The 10514-nt window shown below is 34.6% G+C and overlaps 1 protein-coding gene across 1 annotated transcript in view; it reads right to left on the reverse strand.

Annotated features, from left to right (window-relative positions):
* The window catches only part of LOC124172462 (zinc finger protein 260-like), a 32830-nt gene extending 32402 nt beyond the window's left edge, over positions 1 to 428 (reverse strand). Inside the window, exon 1 of the mRNA XM_046551901.1 lies at positions 403 to 428. The gene's annotated coding sequence lies outside the window, so the exon portion shown is untranslated. The remainder of the gene's footprint in view (positions 1 to 402) is intronic.
* Between the last annotated feature and the right edge of the window lie 10086 nt (positions 429 to 10514).

Below are 10514 nucleotides of genomic sequence, written 5' to 3' on the forward strand. Positions count from 1 at the left end.
CCACAAGAGTTAGAGCTGGATCCTTCATTGAAATGAAGGAGGAAGGTGGCTTAAAACAAAGACAGGGCAATAATGAGACAAAGCCCAATTATAGCTAAGACAAATGGCTTAAGCAGACATTTCACATAGTTATCAACAAGTCTACTCCATCAGATACTCTATCCGAGGATTTCCGGTGTTGTACAAGTGATATTGACAGAAAAATTTAGTGCGGTTCAGCTTTCTGCCTCATACATTACAACTGGAAAAGACCTCAACTGACAGTGGCATTACTGTGAGTAACTTCCCATAAATATACTCATTTTTATAACAGGCATACTCTCTTTCTTATTGCAACTGAGAAATTTGTATAACTGAAGGTGGTTCAAATCAGGTTTCACTGTGTACTACAACATAACTTACCAACTCATTGTCCCTGGGCAGTACCAAGTCTGGCACAGGAAGGTATATTTCAGTGGTTTGGGATGAGCAAGTGAGCTGTGAATTGTTTTCAATCACATCTTGAATGCAGCCCTTAGTATCCACATAAGGCCCCGAATTGTCATCACCTGCCCCTCGTTCTTTAAAACTCTGCAGAAAAAGTAATAGAAAAAACAATTATCTCCTTAAAAATAAATATATGGGATGCTCTTAAGCAATATGAAGAAGGATGTTCAACATACTGTCCATGCTTTCATATAAAAATAGAGTGGTGTCTGCCTGCCTGTTAATCAATCACTGAAAATCTATCTTTCTGAATGAAACAAATTCTCGCAGGTAGATCCCTAATATTCTGAGTTACTTCTGTGCCTATTTTAAATTTATTTGGGACCATAGTAGCTGGTCCTTCACTGCAAAATATACGATAGAGAATGGGGATCATCCAGCGGTATTATTTTCAGTTTTTTTTTCAAATAACACGAAATCAAATTAGAGAATGAGGATTTAAAATTTTTGCCGTTCAGAAAATAAAATGACACAGTTTTTGATTTTTATACTTCTGATTCTTTCTTCTGAAGTCATAATTTTTGTATAAGTGGCTTCTAAAAGGCTGAAATGTCAATTTATTCTTTTCTCGAAAGAGAAGTATAGGAAAAAACATGGTGAACATAATGTCAATGTATTTATTTCGTTCTAGACCTTCTGCTAACATTTAAATATTAACTCTGGAAGAGAATACTCGTTGCAATAGGTACTGTGTTATGTAGAAGAAAAGAAACCTTAAAATCATCTTCTCTTTCAAAACCATTTCATGAAACTGTTTTTAAATAACCCTGATATTATTATCCTTAAAACTTGCAAAAAAAATCATGCAACAATTATGTATTACCCTCTAAACAAAGTTCCTGCTGTTAGTTAATAGATGGATATCGCACTGACAGATGGTCGATTTTGAAATATTAGTAGCATCATTACTTAAGCCTAGACATTTGGAAAACAAGCTGCTCGACGACCATGATGAATTTGTCTTGGCTACTTGGATACTTAGTGTTGTGAGAAAATTTCTGGGTTTGAGCCAATTAACCATCATTTGCAGGAGCAGTTGATTTCCTTCTGTCATTTAAATAAATCGGGATTAAGTGCATCAAGAGCCCTATAAATTTAACCATGATGCGGATCTAAGAGAGACAATGTGACATGATTGGTATCACTGCTTCAACGACGGTAATTTCAATGACGACAACTGTCCACGTAAAGGAAGGCCAAACACCTTCAAAGAATCATTATTGGAGACATTTCTTGAGGAAGATCAATGCTAAACTCAAGAAGAGTTTGCTTTTTAGTTGGAGTTACCAACCAAGCCATTTCCTAGTGATTGCATGTGTTGGGAATTAAATATTAAGCAAGAAACTTGGGTTCCCAATGATTCTATAGTGATTCCACAGCATAAAATGCTTGAGCTAATGTTAGAAAACCTAAAACATTAAACATGAAAACCTATTTGGAAACACTGTAAAACAAAGGCTGAACGCACCAGTCAAATTCCACAGACATTGTACCATCTGATTATTATTTGCTCCGTTCCGTACACACCCTTCAAATTGGTAGCCCAAGAAAAATTAAGAATGCAATAAACCTGTCAGGCATGCATAGCATATAAAGAATTATCACAGGTTTTCCCAGTGTATAGTACTGTGTAACGTAAGTCGGGAATTCCACTGGGTCAGGTTATCAAACTCCATCTAACAATCAGCCAAAGTTTTGATGAACAAGTTGTTCATCATCATCAGGGCACCTGGGCAACTGGTTCATAGAAAACTGAGTTGAAGAATCTGGCCCCGTGTAATTCCTGGGTAACCCTCTGCACACCATATCCTTAGCCAAGATTTTTAAGGCTGTTATGTAGGATAAGCATCGCAGTACCTAAAAAATTTATTTCCCAACAATGGTAACAACCAAGGTACAGGTAACTTATTAATACTGAGGTCATATTTAAACTTTAACCACAATATAATTTAACATAATATATAAAATAAACTTGTTAACAACAATATTAATAGAATACTTTCACAAATTATGATGCATTTTTAAAAGAGGATAGTGTTCATCTTTTAAATTATTTACAGAAACAAATAATTTCATAAAAGGCATGAACAGGAATGAATCTTATCTATGTACATATTTAGCCATATATATTTGGGATGTAATCAATCAAAATTGATGTGAATATTAAATTTATATTCAAATATTAGAAAGTAATATTTACAAATTAACTAATCAGCTATAGAAAAGATACATCACATCAAAATTCCTGATTTCTTTCTAATTTTTACTATTTTGATGAAATTATTTTCATGGATAATTTTGGCGCACTAAAATTAATTTCTTATACTTTGCCAAATCTTGCCTTTGTGGCGCAATATCCGCCACAACACGCAGTAGAGAAAATTGGGAATATTCCAGGAACTCCCAAAGCAGCGTTCCGCGTTTGCCGTAGTATATAAACAAGCGATCTCGGCCAACAATGATTCAGTTGGTTGAGTCTGTACTACGAAGTGAGAATAATTGATTCATAATGGAAATGACACAAGTTCGTCATTTAGCGTACAGAAGTATTATTCAGTGTAGTAAATCGCTACCCCTTCATTGTACCGACCATCTATTCATGTAAGATGAATTGAAAATAAACAACCAATTTCTCAAATGTTGCTAAGATGTTTTTAGTTGTACATAACCTTAGCCTCATAAGATCATAGTTAAATCTAAAAAAGAGGTCAGCAAAAAGAAATATAATATGTTTGCATGCACTCGGGACTATATTTAACAACCGACCAACAAACTATTTTCAAGTTCTCTCACATTTTATTATTTAGCAGCATAGGTCAGGGAATTCTTTGTTCTTAAAACAAGGAGTATGGTAGAGGAGTCATTCCATGTCAAATCAACCAATATTTTGTCCAAATGACACTCAACGACTCAGATTTTCCTGAAACTTTCCATACTTCCTGGTATAATTAGAAATTGTGTACAATATTTGCCTCCAATTTTCAATTGTTAATGAAATATGAGCAATTGCAATTTGGGAGTGACACCTTAAGTGCCGCAACGTGCAACACATGGTGATTTTTTATTTTCATCCATAACTCCATTCCTGTGAGATGAAAAGGCAAGATTTTTTCCTAAAGCTAAGTGTCCCATAATGATCCCACGATTATCATTAAATATTCACTGCATGAAGCAATTCATGCAGTGAATATTGAATGCATGACCATGGCAAGTTTCAAGAAAATCCGAATCGGTGGGTGTCATGGCCTGGTTGATTTGAAATGGAATCACCAAGAGCCAAGTGTGTGGATTACCTTTCTAAGTCGATAAATGGTGAATTTAAATCTCATTCTTCCTGAATATTATTGTCTAGTAAACACTAAGTTTTGCCAAAAGACGACATGTCTTCAGTCTTTGACACTGAAAAACCAACTGCAACATAAATAGCATCTTGCCAAGGGCTCACATATAGGGAAAAACCGTTTCAGGGAAATTAGACTTTTCCGTTTACCAAGGACGAGGGCCTTTCATGTACCCTTTTATTGTAGATTAACAAAATGTATGCTAAATTATCTATTGACCGTTAATCGACGTACCTTTTTAGTTAGTATTCGATTTAATGGCCACCGGTAGGTCTACAACATTATATTTCTCCAAATGTGTCACCAAGAAGTTAATCGATTACAATATAGAGTTTATCCTCAAAACTTCATACCATAACTATTTCAGTCCGCAAAATTTATCTATCTAAATTCCTACTGTTGTCGACAAAAACCGAAGAGTGTCACCTTTAACTGTGCCATACTTATACTACGCCAGTCATCAAATAAGAAAAAAGAAGAAGTACTCACTCTGCAGCAATTACTCGGCAAACATTTTCTAAGAAATGCGTCTGATTCTAAACAAATCTTTTTGAAGACACTGAATTCCGTAAGTTTCTTCAAACACAGTGGACACATGGTAGTGGGCAGGCCATCTCCCACAGCAATCTGAGATATTAATAAACAAATGATGCGTCAACAGAAGTCGTAATTATCTTGGAAAAAGCAAAATGAAGTAAGCACCAAAGTAGATCGATTGCATTTGACATGCCACTCACATGTAAGCCCACTAAATCATGTATGGCATCCTTTACCGCTATATTGCATGCTACATTCGAAGTGAATATGTTATAATAATAATCATGATCCTTCGTACAAAGTCTGCAATTCCTCCCTGAAGATTCCGTGAAAATCCCGCTGGTGCGACTCATGTTTTCACTTAAAAATCTCATTCACTGTTTAAATCAGTTATATCGTCAAAGACATCATCTACTCACTGACAAAGATCTCAAAATCTCACAAGGAAACTACATTCACTACGTTGATGTTTAAAAATGAAAATACTTATGATTATTATGTTCAACGAAAGGACCAACAGCGCACACAACAAACAACAGTCACCTGAGAGATATTTCACCACTCAATAGCATGGGCTGAGAATATTTCCAACAATTTCTGACATGATAATAAATCTTACGAACACAACTTGCACGACAAAGATCGATCCGCAACGTTTATTTGTTAATACAAGAACATGCAATCAAGCCTCAACATGGAATCGATGATACCTAGTTGCAATTTTATCCGCAAAGAGCACACCTATAGAACAGGCCAGACATCCGAGTTTCAAGACAATTTTCTTTCCATTTGAAAAAATAAAAGGACATTTAATTTATATTCGTCAATTTTATTTCAATTAATGGTAGTATTATAGTTTATATTGGATTATTATTCAATGCTTAGGCTAGAAACTTAATTTAAGGCCGACTTCAGCTTCCACACGGTAACAGTACATTTACGGTCTTTACAAATGGAAAAGGGTACAAAATATCTTTAACAATGTATTATAAAAATTATTGAAACATTCCTGTCTAAAAAAATGCAATAAAGCTCAATAATTTATCACTCATCGTTGCAAATACCTCATCTATCGATTGTAGGCCTACTGCGTACGTTATCCTCTAGCGCTAAAAGATGCAACTTAAGTTCGGTATCTGAGCTAAATCTTGCTTATCTGGTCTATTATAATGTAGTGCGTCAATAAACATGGAATTCGTTGAAATATTTGCTGATTACTCTGCTGCGATGTGATTTCTTTTTGAGGTCATATTTTAATGTGAGCTTAAAAACGCCCTATTTCTTAATAATTCCAATGTATTTACATTGGTGTACTTCATGGCAATGATCGTAATTTAGTAATCACTGAGTGCTGTGTGGATGCTTAGCTTGAGGAGTGAACTGGTTTAGAGACTAATAATTAGTTATTGCTGAGAAAACATGAGTGCTACCACTGGGAATTACTCAGAGTCTTTAGACAGGATTTCCGAGGGCACCCCGTGCAGACTTTGCATGAAGAAAAATGATTATTATTATAACATATTCACTTCTATTGTAGCTAGCCAGACAACTGTGGAGGATGCCTTATATGATTTAGTCGACTTAAAAGTAAGTGGCGGGTTACATGTTATCGATTTCCTTGCCTCTTGTTTTATTCCGTTCTATGAACATATTTTCCACGGTACGTCTGAAATCTCTTGCAATTTTTTTCATTCCTTTCTTAGGTTGCTGTGGGAGATGGCCTGCCTGCAACTTTATGTCCACTGTGCTTAAAAAAGCTCATCAAATTCTACGATTTCAGGAATATTTGTCATGAATCGGACGCAGAACTGAGAAAATTGTCGTCCAGAAATAACTTCAGGGTGAGTGCTTCTTATTTTTTTTCATTGGAAGCCTCGTGTAACATCCACATGATGTTAAATCATTCTCGCAAACTTGTTCGTGATTATGTACCGTGCTGCCCGGTATTAGTAGTTTTAAGTTTTTATCAACGAGAATGAAAAATATAGCAAGATGTTTGTATTTGTTGGTAGAACTGGTTATAACAGTAACTTGAAAAAGTAACTTAATTGTGTATTTGATGAATCACTTGCCACGACGGGCAAAGTATAATACTTTATGACTGCAACAAAATGGTACGTGCAACGTTTGTTAAAAATCGCTTTGATTAGGCATCAAAAGTTAATGGGGTATTAAATTTAGTAATGAACCACAGTAGATGGTGCTAAAGGCCCTTGTGCATGATCAACTGAGCAGTGAAAAGAGTCCAATATCCCACATAGTGTTTCCGAATTAGTTAATCCTGACGAGGTATTAGTTAACTCGCATTTGGTTTCTCAATGGTGACGAGTGAAGTCGTTTTTTTCTTTTTGTATACCTGTTTGCAATTCAATCATAGCCAAAAAAGTGAATCATTTGAATTCATGAATGACTAACTCAAAAAAGATATCAATGAATATGAACATTTTTGTGGAATATGTTTTCGATGTATTTCTTTTGCTTTTTACCTCCTGTTTGGTTTTAAATTCCAACACTTACAGTTAAGATAATTTATAGAATCGTACTTGCGGACTTTAAGAAGTTTATTTACCATTTTTAAGTTTTAATACACGAAGATATATCCAATGAAATATGTCAACAAATCGATCGAAAATGTTTAGAACAGGTTAAGAAAATTTATTATACATACCTGGCTATTTAGTCTAATTGTTCGTTGCAATGTTACAATATTAAGCCTATGCATTTTTTTATTTGTAACATATCTGATTGATTTGATAACAATATTATTTGCTAAAATTATCTTTGTCAGCTGTTTATCAAATGTTTTATGTCTTTGCTTATATAAACCGTTAATGAAACGATTCTTCAATAATAATATTTTGTGTGCATGATTTTGGTGCTATCAAAAATCATGTACACAAAAGAGTGTTTTTTATTTATCGAGAGTGCGATTTTTATTTATTGAGAGTTTGAATTTTAGTTATTACACTGTTAAAATGGGTAAATTTTTATAGGTACATTTTTAAGAGATATTTTTCAATTTGAAATACTATTTTTTATGTATTGAGATGTTTTTCCCATGTAAGAATCGTCATAATTGTGGATGGGGATATTGAACACTGTATTGCTTTTTAAATCGGTAGGGGTTGTTGCATTACGGTTCTTGCGTAAAGGTCTGTTTACTCCATGAATTTACCTGTGCTAGTTATTGTCTAAATAAATGAATCCAAAAATGTACACAAGAATGCATTGGGTAACACACCCAACTTGTGTGAATGCATGAATAGAAAATAGAACCTGTCTGATTTGGTCCTTGCATTCATTATTCATGCATTCACACATTAACTTACATATGATATTGTGTGGTGTAAACAGGCCTTAAAAATATGAGGTGATGATTTGATTCATCGTGTATTTTTTCGGTTAACTTTTTTGAATATTCTTATTATTTGTAGACATATTTTTTTTTTAAATAGCTTCATGGCATGGGGAATGGGATGTATTTCATTTTATAGATCTATTTTGTTTAATGAATTTGAAGTGCATGGAAAAATTGTTGGAGTAGAGATTGGAATGAACTACTTGAATGGGAAGGTCTTCTTTCCTTGTATATTTTTGGGATAGCTGGCATTATAATTTTAATGGCTGTCTTTCCAAAATCACCACCAGGTTATAACACACACAATAAAAACTTTAGAAAGCCGTTTTTCTGAGGCCAAAATATCATACTGTGTTGTGTATGAGTGTGTTACTTTGCTTTGTGCAATATTTCTTCAGCAGACGCTCGCTCGTTGACATGTAATTTTGCATTGCACGTATCGGTATCTCTTCTTGAAAGATGCAACCCATTAAGCACTGGCTTAGAAGTCAAGTCCTGGAGACATGAGCTGAAATTACCCTTAAATAGCCTATTCTTGTGAAGTCCGCATCATCACCAGTTCATTCCTGTTCCTGGCTTCCACAAAGCGATCGTATACCCATCTGTCGATCACTTCAAGATTGTCAATTTTCATTCTCCCTGATTTTATGTCTTTCTCCCACATGGAAACTGGGCAACTCTTCAAAGACAGTATGTTTCAAATCTTTTGCTCTGGAAATAAGTTCCCTTCATTTTGATGCCAGTACCACAGTTTTACCACTCCTGCTTGGATGAATCTTGGCGATATCAGTGTCAATACAGGGCTTATTCTCAAGAAGCAGTCAAGTAAAAAAATGTGAAACGTCTGAAAGCCACAAATCTGAATAAGATGGAAAAGATGACAAAAAATGGCGGCGGCAGACTGGAAAAAATTTACTCTCTCCGAGTCTCGAACCCTGGTCCTTCAAAATGAAAGTGCGGTACGCTACCACTAGGCCAAACTGGCTTTGAAACAATGAGCCAAACTATTTAATTATATTCAATGTGATTGTATTTTTTAATTTTAAATGCTTTTTTCCCTCAAACCCGGGCGTGTATGGACAAAACCCTTCAACAGTATTCATATCTAATTGTCTACTTTCAAATAGAAAAGGTGTCATCTTCTTTCTTGACATCACTTGCACAAAACCTCCATGAGACTGTAAGAGATACTTAATGGTGATATCAGGTTGCCTTAGGGGATCCCATTTTTTATTTGAAATCAATTATCTATGCTTTCATTAAACAGCCATAGTCGACATTAACATAACATAATTTTTACAAATCTTGTTTCCTCGTAATTGTAATCTGCATTGTTATCTCCTATTTTTGTCAACGGCTTTTAATGATTAACTTCTGTTTTATACAGTTATAAGAAGTGATTTAACTTCAATGGAGCAAAGTCTATTTGAATAATGTAAAGGAACTCTTACTTGATTCATTTCATTAGAGAAATCTAAGGAAACGTAATGCTGTATTCATATAATGATACGTTATAAATGATTTTTTAAATGAATTAAACGCTCTCATGAGTAGGTAGATCTGTGTATGTAACTAAGAACTGGTTCATGGTCTCTATCCAAATCATTATGTTTTTTGGTAGTTTCATTGTTCATGCAAGTTGTTTATTATCAATTTTCTTTGCTTTGAAAAGCTTTTTTTATAATGGAATTTACCCTTGATCAATGTTATGTTGTCAGGTTCTTATGTTTTACAATGTCAGTACAATTTTTTTTTTCAAAATTTGAGTTTTTTAATATATCTCTACTGTAACTATCGTTTTAAACACGTAAATATCGTAAAAGGCAAAAAGCATAGCCATGCTTACCTATTCTCCTTTAAGCAAATCCTAGCTTCACAAAACTGCTTATCTTTTGTCATAAATATCACATGTCGTATGGAGTAAGGCTATGGTAATCGGAAACTAATCTATTTAGAACCTAAATGTCTTCATGTTAGACCGAATATTTTCTTCAATATGACATGTTTACATATGTAAAGAGGTCATCAACAAAATAAACACATCCACTTCAGTTTCTGAGACACCACTGTGTAAAATTATTAGTTAGTGATTTTATCCTTATAAACGCAACTTCTCTGACAATTATTATTGCAGATACAAGTTCAGCATTACAAAACTTAGTTTTTTTGTTCATTAAACAGTGATAATTGTTGCCCTAAATCTCTATTTAAAGTACAAGCTTGTAACTTGAAAAGAAGGATGTTAGGATACTTTGTATGAGCATGATATTCCAGGGGTAACGAGAATTTTCTGTGAATGGGACAATTTGAAGGCCTTCTCCTGGCTCCAAGGATTTTGTGACAAAGCCATAATATGAGATGAGTTTCAACAAGCTTTAGCTTTTACTCCATCTGGCAAGGTCACCAGGTCCCACACTTTGTTACACTTAGAGGACTGCATTTCCTGATCCAGTGCCCTTTTCCAGTATGACCTTTCTGGGCCAGCCAAGGCCTCATCGATGGAAATATGATCCTTGCCACTTTCAGAACTACTCGAAGCTAAAATGAAGGTACAAAGTCAGGGTAAAGCTTAGGGGTCCTATTTCTTAAAGGGTATTTTCTCTCTGTCACACTACTGGATTCCCTGACTTCAATGGATTCACCACAATTTTCAATACCAAGGACATCGTTATTGGAGTCTACTTCCCCATCCAAAACACAATCTTGACTTTCTGTCATTGGTCCTTCCATTCTAATCTCATTAAACCCAATTGACTTAACATTATTTAAAGGCAAACTAGATTCATTCCTAG

The sequence above is a fragment of the Ischnura elegans genome (assembly GCF_921293095.1).
Source record: "Ischnura elegans chromosome 13 unlocalized genomic scaffold, ioIscEleg1.1 SUPER_13_unloc_1, whole genome shotgun sequence".
NCBI lineage: Eukaryota > Metazoa > Arthropoda > Insecta > Odonata > Coenagrionidae > Ischnura > Ischnura elegans.